Source organism: Lycorma delicatula, chromosome 4, assembly GCF_047948215.1.
Source record: "Lycorma delicatula isolate Av1 chromosome 4, ASM4794821v1, whole genome shotgun sequence".
NCBI classification, from domain to species: domain Eukaryota; kingdom Metazoa; phylum Arthropoda; class Insecta; order Hemiptera; family Fulgoridae; genus Lycorma; species Lycorma delicatula.
In genome coordinates this window covers 135,899,522-135,923,329 of record NC_134458.1, presented here as the reverse complement: position 1 = coordinate 135,923,329, position 23,808 = coordinate 135,899,522, and the positions used below count along the sequence as shown (strand labels likewise).

Sequence of the window (23,808 nt, the reverse complement as noted above, 5' to 3'; positions counted from 1 at the left end):
TTAATTTGGGGTAGTTGAGGGTTGTAAGTTATGGTATGTGGTTGGTGTTGAAGACGCCGTACGAAGGCGATAGTAGGTTGTGTAATACACTGATGGAAATATCTGCCAAGGCATTTGCATCGGTGGGATGCTGACAGAGGCCAGACTGATGACTGTATTGTGTTATCAAGTTTAGAGGGTTTAAAGACGATCTCCGGTAAAGCCCATCAGGGCTTGAGTAGAGAGGGATGTGGTGACCGGGGATTGTCACAATTGTCACGAATTATTACTAATAAATTGTATTTATTTATTTTTTAAAAAGATCCTACTTTTACTTGATTAAATATCTTATGAAGTTTTAATTTATGTATATATTCAAACTAAAGTCTGGATTGTTCTATTCCCATACTTAAGAAAAAGTATTCGGGTAAAATTAATTTTTTTAAGAAAATAATCCCTAAATGGCTGATCAATAAATTCAAAACAAAATATTAATTGTTTTTAAAAATAGAAGGATATAAGCTTAATTCTAAATAAACAAAGATGTAATTTTTTAGGAACGAGGTGAAAGTTTTTGGACAATTCTTTTTTTTGGAAGAAATACTAGAGTACGGGCTATCAAAAAATTAAAATCTTTAGATTTTAAATGTAAGTGGTCCTAAACTTGTGAGCTGGATTTAAATGTAAATTAATTGTTTTAAAATTTATAAAAATATTTTTTGTTACAGTGGGATGAGAAAAAAATGTATAGTGGTTTCATAGAAAAATGTAGCGTGGTGGTTGGTTTATTGATGTAGAAAATATAGATAAAAACCTCCTTCTCTAAAGCAGCATAAAACTAAAAAAAAGAAGTGTATAGAGTCAATTTTTGTTGATTTCTGATCTTTATAAAAAACTTCAAATTTTTTTAAGAAAAATCTTTGCTATAGTACCCCAGTAAAGAAATTTATTTTGGCCAAAACATCCCCATCTCTTTTTCCAATTTTAAAAAACATTTAAAAAATTCTTTCTTTTCAAAAGTATTACTTGTCTATCAAGAAGAAAATCGGTCATCAAGGTCCAGATTTGTAAGACCAAATACAGGCCAGCAACATACGTATTTATATGCTTACGCACAAACATCCATCTAATAAAAATAGACTTTTTGGATTTACTACCATTGGAATAAACAAATTTTTTCCTCAGATTATTTGCAATTTATATTCTTTTTAAACATTTTTTAAAATGTCTTCTTAAGGCACAAAACTTAAAAAAGACCAATTTTTTTTTACCGATCTACACACTTTTCCATTATATCGCTGTAGCTGGGAAAGTAAAAAAAAAAAAAAATGCAAATAACATTTTTTCTATGAAGTTTAATAAAAATTTTAATGTTTATTTTTGAACGCAATAGTACTTATTTTTTTAGAAAACTTAAATCTTTTCTTGAACTACTGAAAAGTAGTTCAAATAAATAATAATTTAAATTATTAACCTTAAGTACTGTGCGCTTATTTTTTAATATTTAAGTTGTTGAATTTAATGGACGTTTTATTTATTACGCTCATCCACCAACTGTAACTATATAACATTTTTTAACTATTTTGAAACTTTTTATGCTACCGTGATACCATTAAATAAACGAAATAGACTGACAACACATTTCCAAACCAACAACATGGATGCATTGCTCGATACCTGACACCTGACTAACCACAGATATAGGCCTACTTGTAAGATATACCTGACAAACCCACAGCATTCTATTCTATCCTATCTTCTTCTACCTTCTCACTTCACTCGACATTTGACTGCATCACACACAGACACACATATACAAATAAATTCAGTTACTAAGCACCTGTATCCTTAAAAAACCAGTCATTATAATCATCAAAATGATGATAATTTTAATGATAATGATGACAATGATTTGATGGAACCGATATGTAGTTGACTTCCGCTCTTCAATCTCCCACTTTTATATTCTTCGGCTTTGTTCCATTGATTGAACAAAGGACGGTCCTTATTTTTACCTGTATATTCTTTCTTATTAATATTCAGTTCTGTATCCTATCAGTTTATATTATATTTTTTCATGTTTATACAAAAAATATCTCTGGATAATAAATCTGTATGAAAAAATCATCGTTTCTCTACAAATTTTTTCGTAAGTCATAAAGTTATTTTATGTAATTAATTCTTAATATATTACGTATAAAGTTTCAATCAATTAAAACTAATGAGATCAGTATCTAAAATACTTAAAATAGTTTTCTTTTATTTTTTAAAAAGAGCGAACCAATTTTTTTTTTTTTTTTTTTTTTTTTTTTTTAGTAAAGACAGTTTTATACTGGAGTACTTTTGTTGTGTGGTTGTGTGCATATATATATTTATTATGTAGAAAGTCTATTTTATCTCTCAATCGCTGATTTATAAAAGCTAAACAAATAGAACTAAAGAGGTGTTCAGAGTTAGAGTAATTATATGCGTAAATGATCGTCAATATAGCTGTTAAAACTTTTATTTGATTTCAAATAGAAGTATCGAATAAATAACATAAATATAAATATATGTCAATTAATATACGATTTCAATACTAAAATAAATGGCAATAAGTATGAAGTCAAAAAAAAGTTACTTTAGAGGGGCATAGAAATTTCCACAGAATATTTACAGAATTGCTTGAGATGTTACTTTTATAAATAAAAAACCATTTCAAGGTTTTCATAGAATAGCAACTTGTGATACGGCACACATCCTACCGGAAATCAATCTCTAGCTAAAATTGATTCAGCATATCCATTCCATAGTGAAAGAATTTTCAAGGATCGCGGATATCTGTATGATATAGTTTTTGCACTATCTATCTAAATGTGAAATGCTTTTCTTGGGCATCTGCGGTTTATAAAATGTTGTAGAATATATAGGATAACAGTATTATTTATAATATTTTCAGTAAAAACTCGGTTTATTTTCAAAGATACCCAAAGAAATTACGTGGATTTTTGTTGCCCCTAATTTTGTTATTTTGGGTGTTCACCTTACTTCTGATGAAAAAAAAACAACTCATTACTTAAAGTTACGTTTTCCAGGAACGCCTTGTTTCTTTGTATCTGATTTAATGTCTCCACATAATTCATAATAAGCCAATATATTAAAATCTGATTATACTAAAGAACGGTAGGTTTGTGGAATGGAAAACCTATTTCATAAGAATCATTTCACTTTAATTTATAACAAGTAAGCACAAAGTTTTATATAAATTGTTCTAAGAATCAGAAGTAAATGGGTGACCTAATAGTATTTCAAGCTAATCAATTTCAACAAAATTCTGACGCTAAGCGAAAATTGTAAATTTACTGATGATGTTTTTTTTTTAACCTCCGGAACCACTGTTAAGTACTACTTCAGAGGATGAGATGAATGATTTGTAGCGTGTGTGAAAATGACATACCTGACCAGGATTCCAACCCGGGACCTCGGGATGAAAGGCCGAGACGCTACCACTCGCGCTACGGAGGCCGGCCTTTTATTATGGTTAAGAAATTGCGCTGAACTTTAGTCGAGAATTTCGTTTAATGAAACCAAAATTCATACCGTCCGTTTGTGATGATAGCTATTTTGGTAGCGAACTGAACGGTTACCACAAGCGCTCATGGTAAAGGAATCTTTACTACGATACAAAAATGAAAGAAAACTGGTGTGTTTTGTTCATCGGTGATCCTTCTTTTCATATCTGAGAGCTGATGACCCGATTCATAACCATCTGACAATTTCCCGCCATAGCTCACGGTCTTCTGCCATTATAATCAGTGTGCCTATCGTTTCTCCAGTCGCTTATTCAATTTGGTCCATCATTTTTCTTTTTTTTGCCCTCGATTTTTTTCTTTTTGTTATAAATTGACATATCAACCGACTATTCTAAATGATCTTCTATAGTCCTACAAATTTTTCAAGTTTTTTTGAAACGCTGTATTTTACATTTTATTGTAATCCTTATTAATTAATATTATATCAGATATTACCTTAAGGAATATTATTTCATAATTATACGTCTACGTATGTATAAATTTGCTATTGTACACGTAAACAATAGGCCTACATTTTAATATTTATAAAACAAATTTAAAAAGAGAGGAGTGTCACATTGTTTTAATAAAAAGGATGATATAATAAAGAAAAGTAAAAAAAAGAAAGAGATAGGAATAAGAGAGTTTTCTAAAAAAAAAGAGAAAGAAAAAAAAGGAGTATCAAATGTCGGCATGTTTTCTCACATATGTAGCTAATAATTTGGTGATACAGGACATAATGTGTACATCCATATATAGTACATATATAAATAAATATACGTTGGAATAAAGTAGAGTTATTTTATAACTATGTAGCAGGATATAATTATTTATCCAAAGGAGTTAGTTATAAGTGAGTGTGTGTTATAGTGTATTATAAAGTGATACTGCGAGGGAGATCGGAGTGCAAAATCGTAAATCGCATCGTACTAGTGCTGTGTACTATATATTTTAGTACTTAACACAGTGCAAGAACTCTCGCGCCACTCTTTGATTTAGTCTAATCCTTCATATATTAGCAGTTACAATATACATTATATTTAACGTAATGTACTTTACAGTATTATAGTATATAGACTACATATTATATTATATGACAGCGCTCTGTAGCGGCATATTTCGCAAATAGACCTTGGAATAATCGGTATATTCTATAGTTTTAGATTTATACGTATTAAATCTTTGACTTCGTTATGTCGTAGGTATTCCAAGCGGCGGCGCGTGTGCACCATGAACTATCTATAACAAAACGCTTTTATACTGTAACGTAACCATACAAAAAAAGAAATATTAATCAATTGAATTTGGAATTGCATTTATGTATTAAACAAAATTTTATTACTTATCTCTACTAATTTACTAATTATCGTTACAATTATTAGTGTTATAATGTTCATTAAATAATTATAGATATTATTATTATTATTACGAAATGTAATGACCTCCATATTACCTCACTTCATATCATTCTACCTTTAACATATGTGCTAACATTTCTCTCACTTTATATGTATACATTATATATATATATATATATATATATATATATCCTGTAAGAAATGTTCACTTATTTTATAAACTAGTATAATATCCGGTTGATTTAACACGTACTAATAATTCTTCGATCTGTTCGTGGAATTAAAAAGGAGATAATATCCCCTCCAATTTATCATTTATAATAACAACGAGGCTAATATTAATTCAATTTAAAGGATATATCGAAACGGTATTTCACGTGTTAAACCATACGTATTGAAACCATCTTTAGTTGTTATTTTATCCTTTCTTAAGTACTTACATCTCATTCATCTTTTCATTTATAAAACGTTGTTGTCATTTTTTACTCATATTTATATTGTGATAATTTAATGGATTAATATTATGTCTTGTGATAATACTGATATCGAATGACAGAAGTGATACGAATATTTTAAACAAAATTATGAATAGGAAGACAATATTTTACTCCTTACAGTAATTTGAAATTCCAACATTTAATAAAAAACGAAAAGACGTTGGCTTAAAAGTTTGATAAAGAGTAGTGTTACAAAATAGAAATTTTGACATGATGTTTAGAAGAAGATGCTTTGCTTTAGACATCATTATCAAAATATAAAAGAACAAACTTGCCTACTTATACCGTTGGAACAAAATCACAAATGTAACAACTTCTATACAATAAACATATGCGAAAACTTGGGAAAGACTGTCGCAGTAAGTTTAGAAATAGTGACCCCTACAAAGAAGGAAAAGAAGGCCGAAAAAGAAGTGGAACGAGAGTAAAAGAGGGTGTGCAACAGATGCAAATAAATAATCATATAATATAATGGATAAATGTAAGTGGAGATCGGGGGCGGGAATTAGCTACAATAGTTATAAAATACCGCCGTATAGATAAATAAGTTACATCTTGAACCACGCCTGAGATTTAATTGTATACAACCGTAAAGGTTGCAAGCGACCGGATAAGAGTCGCAAGATTTTCCTGAAAATATATAACTATCTCAAGAATATAAATCGTTTAAGGCCAGTTTTATTTATTAAATTGAGGGATGAAGTAGTTTTCCCGTTCCCTTCTTCACCGAAATAAATATACAGCTACACATCATCACGATAAAACTGCGGGAATAAAAATTATATTTAGAATACTGAATATAACCGAACGAACAATTCAAAAGAAGCCACTTTTATGACGTAGATACTGGTGAAAAATAGGGAGTGAAAGACAAGATGTTTAGAAATGGAATCCCCTACACAGAAGGAAAAGAATGCCGAAAAGTAAATCATATGAGTTTAAAGGAGACTATGAAAGAATATATTAAACTTGCAAACGAATCCTTAACGCAAATATATTTATTCTCAGAGAAAGGAAACCTAACTGGTGTCTCTTGTAATTTAGATGTGTTATAGTCTTAAAAAAGTCTGGAATAGGGTTGTTTGGTAAAGCATAAAAATCTAATTTACTTCTTTCTGTTGTGAAACAATGCGTTATTTTAACTCGGCAAGGAACTACTTTTTATAAGGATGTGTTAAAAAATTATTATTCTGTTGTATTAAAAATGATTAGGAAACTAGTTTTACCCATTAAACATCTCATTTCTATGGTGTACCATTAGTACAGCCATCGGAAAGGAAAAACGTACCCCCGAATTGGTACCTTGGTTGACTCAAATAAATGCCAAGGATCATCTACTCAAAAAAATCTTCATAACACGGATTCAACAGAATTTATTAAAAATACTAGAGGAAACCATTAGGTAGTAAAGGATTAAGGATAAAAGAAAAGGATTGGATGGTATTAAATGGACGATTTACTTAAACATATAGTAAAAGGAGAAATCCCACCATGAAGTAAGTGTTATCTAGGCGTCTTAGGGGAAGCGCATTACGATCAACAACTTTTCGAAGAACAGCTTAAATACAAGCTGCAATAAATCTCTTCTTCTCATGATTCTAAAGAGCCACTTGTATGAGATTCACGGTTTTGCTCTTCTTGTTTCTCCGCATAACTACATTACGCTTCTAAACTACACAGCCCCTCCGTCGATTCCGAACTTTAGGCTAAAATAGGATGTTTTACTAACCACCATTATTAAAAAATATATCTTTCATCCACCGGATGAAATTTTTCAGTAAACGATCGATTCTTTTTGAATGTTTGCAAAAATTTTATCTTATTGTCACTTCTGAAGTATTTTGCGTATATTTTGTTTTTAATACAGTTTATTTTTTCCCACCACTCCGTAAGATTATTATTTAATTTCTCATTATTTTTAGCTATCCTAATAATGATTATTTACATCCGTATTATTTAGAGTTAAACACTGATTTTTTTTTTTTGGTGTTTTTTAGAAGGGTATTGATAGATTGTTAATCTGTCAATACCTTTAAACGTCATTGGTTGTTGTCATAACAACAAGCCATTACTGTTACTCTTTCATTTGCAGTTTAACCGGATCATCATCCAATGTTTACCTTGGACTATTGTCACTTACCGATTTAATACTCAACCGTTTGAAATAAGAACTAAATAATACTATCTTCTTTTTATTACTCATCGTTTAATTCTAAATAATAATGTTATTATCACTTTATTACAGTATTAAACTAGTTATTAAAGTTTAGACATCGTAAATTACGTAGATGCGCAGTAGTTCTACTGCGTTATCTGAAGTAGTGTTGGCACTGCTAATAGTATCGTGGAGTTACAGTTTACCTTGACTAAAGTCATAAGAAACCGGCCAGAAATCCACAACCCGTCTTTCGCGGCAGCTGAACATTCTGAATTTTAACGAGTAATATTTATTACGATATAGATTTCTTTAAAGAAAATATTTATGAAGTAAAACCTTAAATTATGTATTTATTTTATTTAATCTAATATAAAATTCACAAATTATATATTCTGTTTTTTCTGTGAATATTTAGATGTACTTTTTTTTTAAATTAAATTGTTTTCTATTATGAATGAGCGTGCATCAACAGCTATGATAATTAGCCCGGTGGAAATTGGCAGCGTATGAAAAATGCTATGTCTGACGGGGATTCGAACCCGGGACCTGCGAACAAAATGCCGATACGCTACCTACTCAGCCATGAAGGTCGGCTGAATTAATTTATTTTTTATTTTTATTAAAAGATAAACTAAATATTTATAATTGTAAAAAAAGTATTAAAATTATCTATAAAATTTATTATTATTATTCTGTATAAAAAAATAAAATGTCACTTTATAATTTGATTAGATATAACTGAAAACAGCTGATTTTTATTACTATTTTTATTATAATGTTATGTGTGGGTACTAAATTAATGTAATTCAAAGGATTTAAAAAATAATAATAATAATAATACATTAACTTATAAAATAAAAATTACAATAGATACATTTTGTATGTATTTATATTTAGAAATACAAACAAAATAATGCATTTTTCTTTGTTTTGTTCTGAATACATGTTAATAAAAATTATATTTTATTAATCATAATAATATTATATAATATAAAATTGCTTTGTTGTATTTGTTATAAATATGTTTTCTTTTTTCGTTTCTTGTTATGTAGTCTACAAGTAGTAAACTAAACCGGAGACTTCTATTGTAATGTTAATATATATTTACATGTTCTAAAATGATATAAATGTTAAAAGTAAACGCTGTAAGGTAATAGAAAATCTGATTATCTTTTATCCAATATTATTTATATATATTTTTTATATCAAAGTTATAACAATAATAGTAATAAACAAGCCTTCTACTTCAACTTAATTCAGATGAGAATTATCGAGTGGTTTCCTTAAATTTTATCCAAAGAAAAGAAAAATATTTGAATATATTGATATTTAAATGTCGTAGTAGGTATCCCAAAAAATAATGTATTGTGAGATAGTTTAGCATGTTAAACTTCTTACATACGTAGATATTTGAAAAAAAAGAAAAAAACCATAGGTTTTACTAAAATCGTTACTGGAAACCAAATTTTATTTCACCTCTTTTTATAAAAAAATAGAAAGAAATAACTCTTCCATTTTTGAAAACGGAAAATTTTCATTATTTGAAATATTTATATATTAACTATACTAGTATTATAAAGGACCATCTGAAAAGTTCTTATGCACCTAACAGATCAAAGTAGTTATTAAATTTTCCAAAATACGAGAGAAGTTAAACGAATTATATAAGAGGGTTAAATAAAAAAAATAAAATAAAATAAAAAAAAAATATATATATATATATATGCCTTTTTTTTAATATAAACTTAGGTATTATACTAAAAAAATGATAATGAAAGGAAAATTCCCAAATAGGTCAAGTTCAAATTTAATTTTACTAATTTGTATTTTTAAGGGACGATTTTCTGAGCTAAAACAATGTACAAAGTTTCACAACAGTAAAGAATACATTAATTTTTGGTTTACAGTACATATTTTTTTACATGAACGTGGATGTATATGGACTGTACATTTATGTACAGTCTTTTGTATATCTGTAATTGATGTAAAGCATCTGAAGTACAAGAGAAAGTAGGCAATGCTTTCTCTGAGAGTAGTAGAATACTCTCCTTTAGTGAACTAGAGTGAAAGTGGCATAATGATTGTATTGATATATTTTGCTCAGTGGAGAAGAAAGCGAGGAAACACTTCAGCCCGTACATTTTTTTAATTATCGTGGCATAGTATGTTTGGTATTCTTTAAAATGAGTATGATTTTTTTAATGAATAACTTATGTCAAATCGTCTACAAACTATTCCGCTTACGGTATCTCTTTCAGTTTTTAGATGGCAGATATTATTTTTACACAACTGTATTAGGTAAAACCTGAAGTAAAAACTAAAGAAATTATGAAATAATAAGGTATATGATGTAAATTCCATCTGCTAAATACGTATCGAATAAAACAGTTAGATTTAAACTATGTTTTTTTTATTGAAGAGTGTATCAGAGTTATTTGTCATGTAGTTCTTTATATTAAAAATAAATAAAAATAGTTTCGTATACAATGTGAAAGTTTTTTAAAACTTTTTTCTTCTTTTAAAATCTATATTTGATAATACTATTTTTATTTTCTCCGAGAAATCTCTCATTATATACTAAAAACTAGTTTTTATAGTTTTTCCGACATTATCCGTCAATTGTAATGTTATTTCCCAAATACAGAACTTTTTTTTTCTTTACTATTTTATTTTTTATTTAATAATTTAACCGCCAATATTTTTATAATTAGATTAAATTTAAAACTTCAAAAAAAAGTGTAACTATTTTATATTTTTTCTAATTGATTTACAATTTAGAAACTTTTTGAATATAAAAACAATTTTTACTATCTTGTACGAAGTAAAGGAAGTATTGTGTTCGCCGAAAATTTCGGTTTTCAGATTTCAATGGAAATATCCATTTTGTCCATCCCTGAATCCATTTTGACTAGTTCGGGCCTGACGTTTGTATGTACGTATGTATCTCGCCTAACTCAAAAACGATTAGCCACAGAATATTGAAATTTTGAATTTTGGACTATTTTAACATCTAGTTGTGCATCTCCCTTTTCGATTGCAATCGACTGGACCAAAAGTGTCCAAAAAAGCCCAAAATCCAAATAATTTGAATTTTTTCTTAACTGCAGTAATAAGCCCTCATTGAGAGCTTTCCAACGATACATCATAAGTAGTACTTATTTTCATTGGTTCCAGAGTTATAGCCAGATAAAATTTTAATTAATGAAATATTTGAATCTTACAAGGGTCATATCGGTTCGAATTCGACTTCAACTCCTTTATTTAATTTTTTTTTTAAATATTAATTTTTTTAAAAATTATCAGAAGTTATTAATGAAATAAAATTTTATGTAATTTAATAGGCATATAAGGAAGTCATGTGGTGTGCACATCAGATATTTTATATATAGTAATTTAGAAGGTAAACATAGTGAAAGTCAACATAGTGAAAATAAATGATTTAATCTGTTTTTTCTGTTCTTTTTTTTAAAAAAAGAAGTTATTACAAGCCCCACATCCAGCCCTAATAAGGAAAATTAGGAGTATAATGGTTTTGTACTGTCCTCTTCATTAAGAGAAACATTCTACTGTACATCAGCATTCAAAGACCACCGAAATACAGAGATTATTTATTTCTAAAACTGACACCTTTTAGAAATGTTTCATTACAAACTCTGGATGTGCAATGAACATCATTACTCCCAGAAAGAAAGAACTATTCCTTTTCTTTTTCTGGAACTTTATTTTCTGCACAGCCATAAGAAAATTGAGATAAATGTTGTAAAATCCATTGTTTTTTCACTTTAACTTTAAAATCTAAAAAAAAAAAAAAATATTGGACAGAATATTTATCTATATGCTATGTTTTCTTAATAAAAATTTCTACTATATTCAGTAAATTAGCGTTTTAAAGGTATGCGTAAGTATTTCTTAAATAATAAAGTAAGATGAAGTGTAATAGAAAAATATATATATATTTTTTAAATTATAATTCTAGAAAAATCATAATATCAAAGGATAATTCTTTTTTTTTTAGTTTTATGGGCATCAACTGCTATTATCGTTAGTCCGATTGAAATTTGTAGCATATGAAAAATGCAATGCCTGACCGGGATTCAAACCCGGGACCTCCCAGCCCGGGATGAAAAGCCGAGTCGCGCTATTCCGCCACTGTACCATTATATTTCTAAGATTCAACACAATATAAATATAGGAAATTCTGTCTTATAATAATATATTATTGTAATTTTTTATTAATTATAATAAATAATATACAACAAAGGTTATAATTTTATATTCTAAAAAGATATAATAATAATAAAAGTAGTAATAATATTTACAGCATCAACAGCTATAATAATGATGATAGTAATTGAGGCGGTATTGCCAGCGATTTTATAAAGAAGATGCCAAAAGGTGATATTACAGATTCACAGGATGAATGCGAGGTCAAAAATACAAAAAAAAAGAAGAAGGTGAAGAAGAGTGTCGGGAATGAAAAAAGAAATACAGTACAAAGAATAATACGGGAGGGTTGGCTGGGAGAAGATTGGCGGACGGGTTGGTTATAGTCATTTTTGATTTCTCGGTGGTGCTAGTGTTGTACAAGAACAACCGACATTATTGCTTCTTATTGCGACAGACTCAATCATCAACGGCAACAAAAAATAATAATAATAATAATAATAAAAAAAATAACACCCACACCTTTTACTATTGGTATGTAGCATGCAAAATTACTTGAAAAATTACTAGGTGGTTGGTTGGTTGGTTGTAATTTTTATAGTGTCTTACTGTTAGAAAAGTGTGAACAATAATATTGTCAAACAGAAGTGACATCATAATATTATATACGCGTATCTATATAAAAATAGTCAGTTGGCAACCCTGAAATCGTTTTTTTTTCAAGCTATGCTTAATCATAATTTTAAAATAAATTCATTTCACCTTTCATTTTTTTAAATTATTTCATTGACCCACTATTTAATTGAATAAAAACGGTTAGTTTCATTTTATTTTGTTATTTTACATCGGTGGCTTTTTTTGTAAATAACCTATATATAATCACTTCAACAAGATTATTTAGTATTCTAGCCGGTGAAGATTTTTATTACGACAGGTAATTTCGTTTTAAATTTTTTCTCCAAACTCTGGCATGCTACTTTTTTATATCTGTGGAGACCAAAGTAGGACAGCGAATGCTTTCCATTTTTTTACTTTCCCGGCTCTAGCGATATATACTTCTACAATAACTACATATTACAGGAAAGTATATTGATCGGTGAAAAAAAATCTAAAAAACATCTATAAGTTTTGCGCCGTAAGGAGACATTAAATAGAGATTTAAAGAAAAAAAAAATAGATTTATATAAATTGTAAATAATTTACGAAAAATATATTGTACTTCAATGCTGTCAAGTCCAAAATATTTTTTTTTTTTGTCAGATGGACGTTTGTGCGTATATACATATGTAGGTACTAATCTATGCTGACCTGTATTTAAGCTTATAACTCTGGACTCTGTTGACCGATTTTCTTCAAACTTGATAGACAGGTAATACCTTTTAGGGGAAAGAATTTATTAAATATTTGTAAAAATTATAAAACCGGGTGGAGGTGTTTTGTCCGAAATTAAATTTCAAATCTTTATTCGGGGTGCTTTATCAAAAAATGTTTCATACAAAAGTTGAATTTTTTTATCAAGATAATAAGTTTCAAAAAAAAATTTATTTAATATTCACCCCTTTCCCAAAAAAATGACTTTTTAAAATTATATCTTGCTTCAGAAAAGGAGATAATGGTAGTGTTTTGCATCTCTATTTTTTACGTTAAGACCTTCAAACTACTATAAAATCTTTTTGCCTATCCCACTCCGACGGTCTGTGGTAATAATTTTTTTTTTTTAATTTATTTTAAATTTAAATCCATCTGGCAGTTTTGCGACTTATTGCATTTGATATGTAAAAATCTTAATTTTTTGAAAGCCCACACTCTTTAGTATTTCTTGAAAAAAAGAAACCTTAAAGGAATGCATTTAATTGACGGCTTTTTTTTCTACTAATCGCTAAAAATGACTTTTATCTGAGGTTAATTATTTCAATAAATAATTTTACGAGATATAAAAATAAAAAAAAACTGAAAAAGATTCTGTAGAAAATATTTTAATGAACTTTTTTGTTCAGAATTCCCTTCCAGGTAATATAATTTTTAAATAGTACCTAAAGGTAGACATAATTCAGAGAATTGGTGACTGGTTTTATGCTTCGTCAAGGTAACATGAACTTGTTCTCTGGGGAACATTTTATTACCTGGAGGAAAGTAATCTGTTATAAAATATATTTAAACTGGCCGATTTTGATCCATTGATAATAAATATAAATTTTCAACCTGGATAATGATATCTTTATTTACCAAGGAATTGTGAATGAGATAAGAGATTCATTACCACGAAGCTCCTAAATATCCCTTTAGGTAGGTTTTATTTTTTTTGTCAACTTGCAGTGCCTTCTATCCCATTTACCCAAAGTTTTCTACGAGTTCGACGTCAACAAAATTCGTGCAAAGGTTGTGAAAATCTGTAAACTTAGTTTGTCTCTGATTGTTATGGTTTGGTGAAGAGTGATTCTATCTTTGAATACTGTAATAGTGACTGTACATAAGAGCCTAACCCACTTAGAGTGCTTTCAAACGTGTCTTAAATTCTGGGCCCACTTGTTCCTTGCTACGTAAACACTTATGAAAAACGAAGAATTTTTATTTGTACAATTGACCCCTGTCGGTAACAAGATATTATTTTATTTATTTACTTTCTAAACAAAATTATTTACAGCAACGCTACTAAATATTTTGATGATGATGAAATTGTCAAAACCAGATTAGAAATTTTCATTTCAGTTCACTTATGAAATAGTAATTTAAAAACATCAATATCAGATGTTGCTACAGTAGAACTAAATTTTCCTTATTGATAAAGCTTATTTATTAAAAGAATTGCATATTTATAGCAAAATAATTCTCACACTATTGAGAAGATGTATATATAATGCATTGTTTCCAAAAAAAGTTTATATTTTTTACCGATTTTTTGAAGAAACGTACAGTATTACTTTCGGTCGCATGTGGATGTGGAGGGTGAAAATGACTTTTCTTAATGTTTTGAGATATAAGGAGTATGAAAAATACCATTCACTTAAATTAAAGTTTCCTTTTATATATATATATATATATATATATATATATATATAGAGAGAGAGAGAGAGAGAGAGAGAGAGAGAGAGAGTGAGAGAGACCTATATATAAATGTTTGTGGATCTGAAGTCTCAAAAACTATTAGATCAGTTTCATTGAAATTTAAATATATCTGAAGTTGTGAATGTGAAAATTTGAAGAAAACTGATTGAGTCATTCTTGAGTTACGCTCAATTTAAGGTCGAACAACAATTTGAGGTTATGTTGAATGTATATTAGTGTACTTTTCATACGCGTTTATTTAGTGAGTAACAGTGGTGAATGACTTGTGTGTAGGGTCTACTGGTTAATCGAACGTTACATTTGTGTTGTACTATGACAATCAGTGCGTTTCTAACTGCGAAATAGTAAGGGCATCGGAAATGAAAAGTCGTTCTTTTTGACAAGTTCTGCGCAAGAGCTTTTTTCAGTTTATACCATCACCAATCAGAGTTAACTTCTTTGCGAGAGTAATGATATTCATTGCTCAAACAATTCTTTGTAACTAAAGTTTCAACTAAAACATGCAAAGTGGCCGTTTGAAGGCTGAATAATACATGCATTCAGAAGACTTGCCATTCTGATAAATAATGAAGTAACCAATAAGAAACAGATTTACTTCATTTATTACTTTTGCTAATGAATCTCACATTAAATGTTTATATCTTTGGGTCTTTTTTTATGCTATTTTCAAGAATAACTTTTGACTAATTATCGTTCACGTTTTACTAGTGCTTTGTATGTTTCAGGTTGCCATTAAACTTTAGGTTATATTATAGAACCTAGAATTAGAAATTAAAACAAACATTATTGAGATCGCGTTAGGTAATTTTCAGTATTTAAATGATTTTTGTTATGGTTTCAAAAATTAAAAAGGACTTTTCTACCACGTATCGGTCTATTTCTTTTAATTAAAGCCAAATTTTTTCATGTAAACTTTTTTTCATGTTAAGATGACGTTATTTATCTTTTTCTGAATTAAATTCTGTAAACGTTTTTTGCAAAATTTCATTTATTTACTGGTAATTAAACAAAGCTAATGTACGTCAAACCTTTTTTTGCATTTCTTAGCCACCCCTCTTACAGGCAAGAATTATGCTTATTGCAATGTCGATGGACGGTGATATGTTGTGTTTAAGTATAAATTTTGTAGTATAATAAGACTTCTAAGCTTTTAATACAGAAAGCAATTACCTCTGTCGGCCTGGAGGGCATAATTTCTTGCGAAAAACTTTCGTTAGAATTACATTTTATGCGTGGGTGACGTATTCTATGCGTTAATCGATTTAGTCTATTTTTTAAATGCTTCAATGAAATTGAACAGTTTTCTTTTTCAGTCGCATATATATATATATATATATACCATACGTTAAATTTAATAAGTTTAATGATGAAGATTTTCGTGAAAAATAATAATAATTTTTAGTAATATTTGATAAGACGTTTATCGAAAACTTTCATGACTTTTCTTTCTTGCATTTATTAAATGTAGACTTTTCGTTTTTCTTACAATAAATAACGCGGCTAGATTTCAAGGCAGTTCTTTTACAGAACGATCTGTTCATTTATTATTAAAGAAAATATAGTCTTCGAAAAATTTTACGTATAATTGATTACAGTGCAGAAAAGTTTGATCTATTGATTCCTAGATTCCCTATTAGTTTATCTTCCATAATTTTTTTTATTTTTATCAGATGTATTTAAATAAATAAAACTTAATGAAATCTTTGTAAAAGGTCATTTTTTTATAAACCATACTTTTTTTTTTATAAATTACATTTTTACGTTATTTTTTTTTAAATGAGTAATTACGTAAGTAATATTATTAATTTATTGTTTTATTTTTCAAGGAACTTATTGTAATTATTGGCTTCTGTTGGTATTGAAATCGATAGCATTTTTATGAATCATTGAAAAATTAAAGTAAATACTCCACTTATAGTTTTTAAAAATACTCTTTTTTTACATTTTCTATTGAAAAAATAAAATTTGCGTTATTTAAACATAATAACACCATTTTCACTAACGTATGTTCTTTTTAATATTGAATTTTTTTTACATTGAATATGAAAATAATTGAGTGATGCTATCAGTAATATATATTGACCAGTTTTTTACTGCTTTACGTGAAATACTGACAACGATGCGTGCAATGCATAAGCCAATTTCTCCTCAAATACGTTAACCTTTTTTGAAATAGTGTTTAGCCTAAAAGATAATTATAATAGATATTATAATGTTTATAATATCCTTGTAATATTGTTTATAAAAGAAATATATAGTATGGAATTTATTGGTATGACAGTATATCCTGAAGCTTTTCGTTTAATTTTTAAAAAACCTTTTACTATATATTTCTTTTAAGTTGAAAGTAGCAACCGCGTGGCGGTTTTTATTTGTAAAAGAGAAAAGGAGTTACCTACCCAAACGGCTGCAAGATTTTCTTATGAGAAGTTGAATAATTCATTCCTATCAAGAAGGCAACAATAAGCTGTCCCGGCAGCAATTAAAACCTCCCATTTTTAGTCGAGAGAGAGAGAGATTGACAGAGTAAAAAAAAGCGCAGCAATCCGTCAACCTTCCGTCATACTGACTACCCCGAGATCTCTAGCTTGCTACTCGCATCACTCTCGCATCTTTCTATCATTCTATCTTAGTCTTCTTTACCCTCTTAAAGCTTTACTCCCCTATTCTGAGAAGCATATCCTCCATTTCACTCTATTTAGACTTTCTATATCATCTATCTATATATTTCTTTCTCTTTTCCTAAAAAAGAGAAAAAAATAATAATTGCTTTCCAGAATACAAACGTCCCCGATGGTTGAAACATCACCTCTCTTTTATACTACATCTACTACTCGTTCGTCTTCTTTGACTACGTCCTTTTACCTCTTGTCTGTCATTCTAAAAGAAGAGAAAGAAACAGATAAGACAGACAGACAGTGAGATAGATATTTTATTTCACTATTCATTTTAAAACTTTTTTTAATTAAAAATGGAAATATTTGTGCGCGTTTGGATTTTATAAATAAAATGAAAATGCTCTTTTAAGCGTTGTAAATTTATTATTTATTTATTTTTTTAGGTATTTTGCTACGTATTTTGTTTACAGACTAAATAATGCGTTTTTTTCCTATACTCGTAAACTAAGTTTTAAAAATTAAATCATAATAAATATGTAATAAAATATTTTTTATATTTTATTCATTTTTGGACTGATTTTAATAATTTAAAATAAACTGGTATTTATTTAGTGTTGTTCTTTATTTTTTTATAGGTAAATGGATTTTAAATTTATTTTACCGTTAGTCATATATTAGTTGAATTTATAATAAAAGAGTTTAATAATAGTTAATTTAATATTCCGTGTATGTAAATTATGATACAGTCATATGTATAAAAAACTAAATAACAAGTCTCTGTTTTTCTCTTCAATATTTTGTTGTATTTTAATTGTTTTACACAAATTAATTTGGGTGAATAAATAATAAGTTTCTTGAAAATATAAAAAAAAATTATGATCTATAGTAGAGGTTTTTTTTATATCTTCTGATAATACCATTTTATGTACGCAAAATTAACCCGTGCATAATCTATTTACAAAGTAAAAATTTAGTACAAATATTTTTTAAAATAAAATTATAAAAAAATAAAAGGAAAATAATTTTCGTAAAAAGTCTGCTTTAAATTTAATAAAGCTTTTCCCAGATTTCTTGAAACTAATTAAGCAAATAAGCAATCGCGTTAAAAATAATATCTTTTGCTTTGAAATAGTTCTTTCTTAAAAAATGTTATTTGCAACTAGTCTGTGTTCGTTATCTGTGCTCGGACCTCCGCTGTTTTCGTGTTTTCTGTTTTCGCGTCCTACTCCATCTATATCAATTTCATTATCGGTTGGAAGGGAAGGTGGCTTTGGTTTATCTATTTTTTTCTTCAATTTCATTTATAGGATCTATTATCGCTTTAAAGCGTTTAGCAAATAAAGTATCTTCTTCGGCTAAACCCATCATGAAAGCCGCATGTTTACGTTTAAAATATTTAAACGTTTCAATCATTTGTTTCTTATGCATTTTTTTAAATAGAAAAAAAAATTAAATTCAAATGATTAGTCTGTTGGCGTTCAACGTTGCGATCGATCAGCGTTCAATCGGCGATTAAAAATGTATTGATACAGTTTCTCTTTAGGGATCTTTATTTTTATCATTCTATTGATAACTAAAAAACCATACCGATTCGCATTCCAAACGTGATCGCATTCGTTTATGCGATCACGTTCGATTCGATAAAGAAAATCGTCAAAGGACATGCCAACGTTTACATGTTCATCATAAATATGTTGTAAATTTAAACCGTCTTTTCTTAATAATATTAGAAAATTGCAGTTGTCACGTATGAATTGTTTTGGTATTTTAGAATATGTTTGCGCTGGATAAAAACAATCTATTTTATTGTGACGACCTCTCGCAAAAGCGAGATATTATCTTGTTTTTCTTTGATTGCATCAACGAAAATCATTATTGAATAGGGTTTAATCGCTTCCGGTTGTGGAACTTCATCGTTTTCAATCGTTGCAACCGAGTTCTGGAATTAACATCAAGTTTGATAACATTTTATATAGAGATTGGTGAAGGGATTTTGAAAAAATGTACAAATTCTGAAAACGTTCTCAGTCTTTTTTTTAACTAAAAGATTAAAAGCGATATTTGTTTTACCACAGTTTGATGGACCCCATACAATACATCTAATAGTGTTTGGTAATACTGTGCCTACTTCGTTTTTTGAATCCGTAACCCAACATTACGTTCATGATGGGAAACTTTTTTTCTATTGTATTTCCTTCATCATTACGTTTCTCATTATGAAATATTAAACAATTAAAATTATAAACTATTATCCCAAATTTACAATTCCAATAATATGATTATAGTGAATTTTTTTTTTTCTAAAGTTTATATCATTATTCGTATAAATAATATTTATCAATAACAATGATACTTTGATACGAAAAAAGAAATTAATAATGTATTTTTTTTTTAATTTTCAAGTAAACTATCAATTACCTTAAGTCTTTTACTTAAACAATAAATTTTCAAGTAAATATAATACATTAATACGATCGAAACAATTATTTGCCACATTGCGGTGTAATCTATATAATACAAAAGAAAAAAGTGATTTTCAATACGATATATAAAACTTGTCGGGTTGAAAAGTTTAGTGTAACATAGCTAACTAATAGTAAATGATGTGGATGTATATTTCCAAATCATCATAAAATTCATCAATATCAATATAAACTTTATCCAGTGCAATAAAATCATGAGAATTATTACTATGAAGTGTTATTTTTATATGTATTCTATGATAATGATAAATCTCATCAATAAGATGTAAAAACCGATCAATAAATTTGATAATTTCTTGTTCTAAAAATTGTTTAGATGATGGAATAAATGTATGTTTAATATCACATCTATGATATTTTCGAGTATATCCCAAACTTCATTTTTATCAGAACAACGGTTTTCTCTTTTCTCCATATTTATTTATTTATATAGAAAAAATTAAAAATCTAAATAAATAAAGTATTGTGATTAAAAATATATTTTTCAATGTTTGTTTATTTAACAATATCATCTAAATTTATTCACGAATTATAACTTTTATCAAAACCTAACCATTTAACATAGGTATTGTTGCCTTTTCGTTTAATTATTTTATTAATTTGATATATGTCTTTATGTTTTGTTTTTTGCAATTCGTGCTGATAAAATGAACTCTTTTATGAGTTCATTTTGTTCTTCATTTCTCTTTTAATCGTTCTATGTCGAATTTACTATATGCGTAAACATCTGGATCTCTTTCATCAATAGCTTTTCATCTTCGCACTATTCACAAAAATGCCCATCTATTGTTGGTATAATCGAGTATAATAACGAATCTGTATCTGTCATTACTAATTTTATGTTTTCATAGCCGTATCGGGCTAAAAAGTGATTATAATGATAGTAGTTATATAGGATCAATTTTGTCAACTCCGTCACGGTTAAACCTACATATATGGGTTGATTTAAATATATATTTTTCTTCAACACTGATAATCCAGTTACATCATTTCCATAAATATAATAATGTTTTACTCTTGGACTCGCGTTAAATTTATAAACGTGGATTTGTCATTAATTAATCGTATATCGATTTGCTTTCTTATATTTTCAATAGTTTTTCCATATACGCTGTTGATCAATAATTTATAATTGCTTTTTTTTCAATCTTATCTTTAATATTACACCACGCGTTAAGGTTTTTCTTAACATAATCTTTCAACCATGGATATTGATTAAAACAGACGGCTCTATCTATTTTCAACAACTCCAAACCCAGTTGAAGTTACAATTTAATGTATATGTATTTGTCTTCCAAAGTGCATAATAATTTTTTAAATGTTACACGTTTTTCATCACAGGCAAAAGGAGAAATCATACTATTTGGAATGGACTTTTTCTCTGGTGCGAGTGAAAAATCTTTGTGCGATTCATATAAGTGTTTAGGATATTTTAAATCAACTTCTAAAATATAACCCATCTCACTATCATCTTTCACATCGTCTAGATGATTTTGCAAATATTCAATTTCCTTTTCGTTACACCACCTGAATCCATCAACAGGTAACGGTTCCATCATACATTTTCCATAGAGATCGCACATCATAATATTTAATTATTTTTATTTGTTTCTTTTGGTCATAATTAATTTCTTCATCCGAATCAGCATAATAATATGGATCATTTCATCATCTTTATTTTTTCTTCAACATTTTTTATTATATCATCTCTAAATTGTGTGTGTTTATTTAAACAGCGATTTGTTTATTCCCTCTAATTTTATTTTCTTACAAGGAGCAAATAACCTTTATACCAAATCGTCCTGAGTGTAAAATAGAAATTGATATGAATCTATAAAACGATACGATATTTTTTTTTTTTTGAGAGTTATTGAGATAAGTTTTTCACTATTATTTGCTATACAAGAAATATCAAATCTACCTTTCAACCCGTTTATCGCCAATACATATGATGCGCATTGTAACCCCTTAGTTTATGAAATACAACCGGAATATATGTTAAAAGTTTACAGTTTAAATTACAATTTTGATGTGCAGGTCCTATAGATTTACCACTATTACGAGAATGGTATCTTACAGGTTTCTTGTTAACAAACACATCACCACATGAAACACATTTAGTATCTTTTTGAAATCTTTCATCATCTTCTTGCGTCATAGTTAAACATATTCGTTTTGATAATTCCTCATAAAAATACTCATATTTTTCACATAAATCATCGAGAAACTTTCCAACCACATAATTATTAATTCTCTAGGCTCTAAATAATTTTTGTTTGTACATTTCCATTCTCATCTATTATAACATAACAATATCCAGACGGTTTATGAGTGTCTGTTTTTGTTGTTTAACTAGTGCCCGGTCCAGGATTAGCAATATGATTTGGAATGATAAACGATTCGAAATCTGCATATATTACAAAAGGTGCGCGTAACGTTGAAGAATAATCTCTATATGAAACTATTACCACGTCTACGCTTCTCTCCAACACCAATACATTCGTTTGGCATTGTAATTCTCTAAACCTTTCCTTGCTTGCAATTTTCAATATGCATTTCAAGTTTTTTTCGTATCCTTTTCACTATTTCAAGATTTAAAACAGTACAAACAATAGGGACAATATTCAGATATTCTATGATTTATTGATATGACTCATCACTCTTGATAGGCTGTTATATTCCTTTTTCATATTTATTAAAGTATAATATGATCGATAAAGTATAAGATCGGTTAATAACAACAACTAAACCATTGTTTTTCGATTATTTTTCGTTCGTTTTAAACATACATTTTTAGATATAATGATTTATCATCATTGTGTTCGATATCATAACATAAAACATTTACACAGGATTTTGTGTTTCAAATTTATCATTATCTTTTACGCAAGTAGGATAATCTATTCCTTTCATATTTTTTATGTAATTAAACTCGATGATTCTTTCCGATATCGAATAGGTGGGCTAAAATACATCATAAGAAACATTTTTGATCGTCATTCTTTATATTTATTACAGCTTTTTTCTTAGTTAAAGTTTTCGGTAACTAAATATGTACTATTTCTACCGTAGAGTGGATCAAATTCTGATACTGAAAGATTCAGTCTTAATATTTTATTCATAACCCATACGCAACCAATTTGAATAAACCTTTCGAAAGATTCGTTAATTTTATCGTATACTTCAAAAAACTGTTCATTCAAATCGGTTTGATTTTCACATACGTGTAGTGCATATCAAACGCTACTGTGTAAATTAACTTCACAAAAATTACATTTATCATCTGCGCATCTCTTTACCTCACATCAACAACAACGATATAATATTTAATGTTGTTCCCTTTATATTTTTCAGCTTGTAATATTATTGCATTAATTACCTTATCCTTCATAAACATTAAAAATTCATAATGCCTATAAAGTTTTTATCAGCGACATGACATGTTTGTTTACATAAACATCCATCTAATGCATGTTTTTATCTGCAATTACAATAGAAAACAACAAATCAGAAACGGATAAATATTTTCTTAATTTATTTTTTAATTCAAAATATTGATCAATTATATTTTCAAGGGCGCTATCAATAGACGATTCATTTCCACCGAAAAGTTTTATGTCTTCCCTAACAACTCTTTTTTTAAAAAGAGTTTTACCATTAGAAATAAATATATGTTTATTATATTTACAATTTAATTGTATATTAAATTCAGTAGGATTGTACATTTTATATATTTTTTCAATATCATCATGTATGTTATCTAAAAATGTAATTAAATCGTATTTGCGAGACAGATTTTTAGAACAAAATATTATATTACTGGAGTCAGATAATTTAGAATTGTTCGATAATATAACTCTTTCAAATTTCAAAATTTTTCTTTCTAATTAATAGTAATTATTTTTAATAAATAATATTATATTTAACAGTGTCA

The 23,808-nt window shown here is 28.0% G+C and overlaps 1 protein-coding gene across 1 annotated transcript in view; it reads right to left on the bottom strand.

Moving 5' to 3' along the window:
• tio (zinc finger domain-containing protein tiptop) overlaps positions 1–23,808 on the bottom strand; it is a 602,315-nt gene that overhangs the window by 547,548 nt on the left and 30,959 nt on the right. The window lies entirely within an intron of this gene.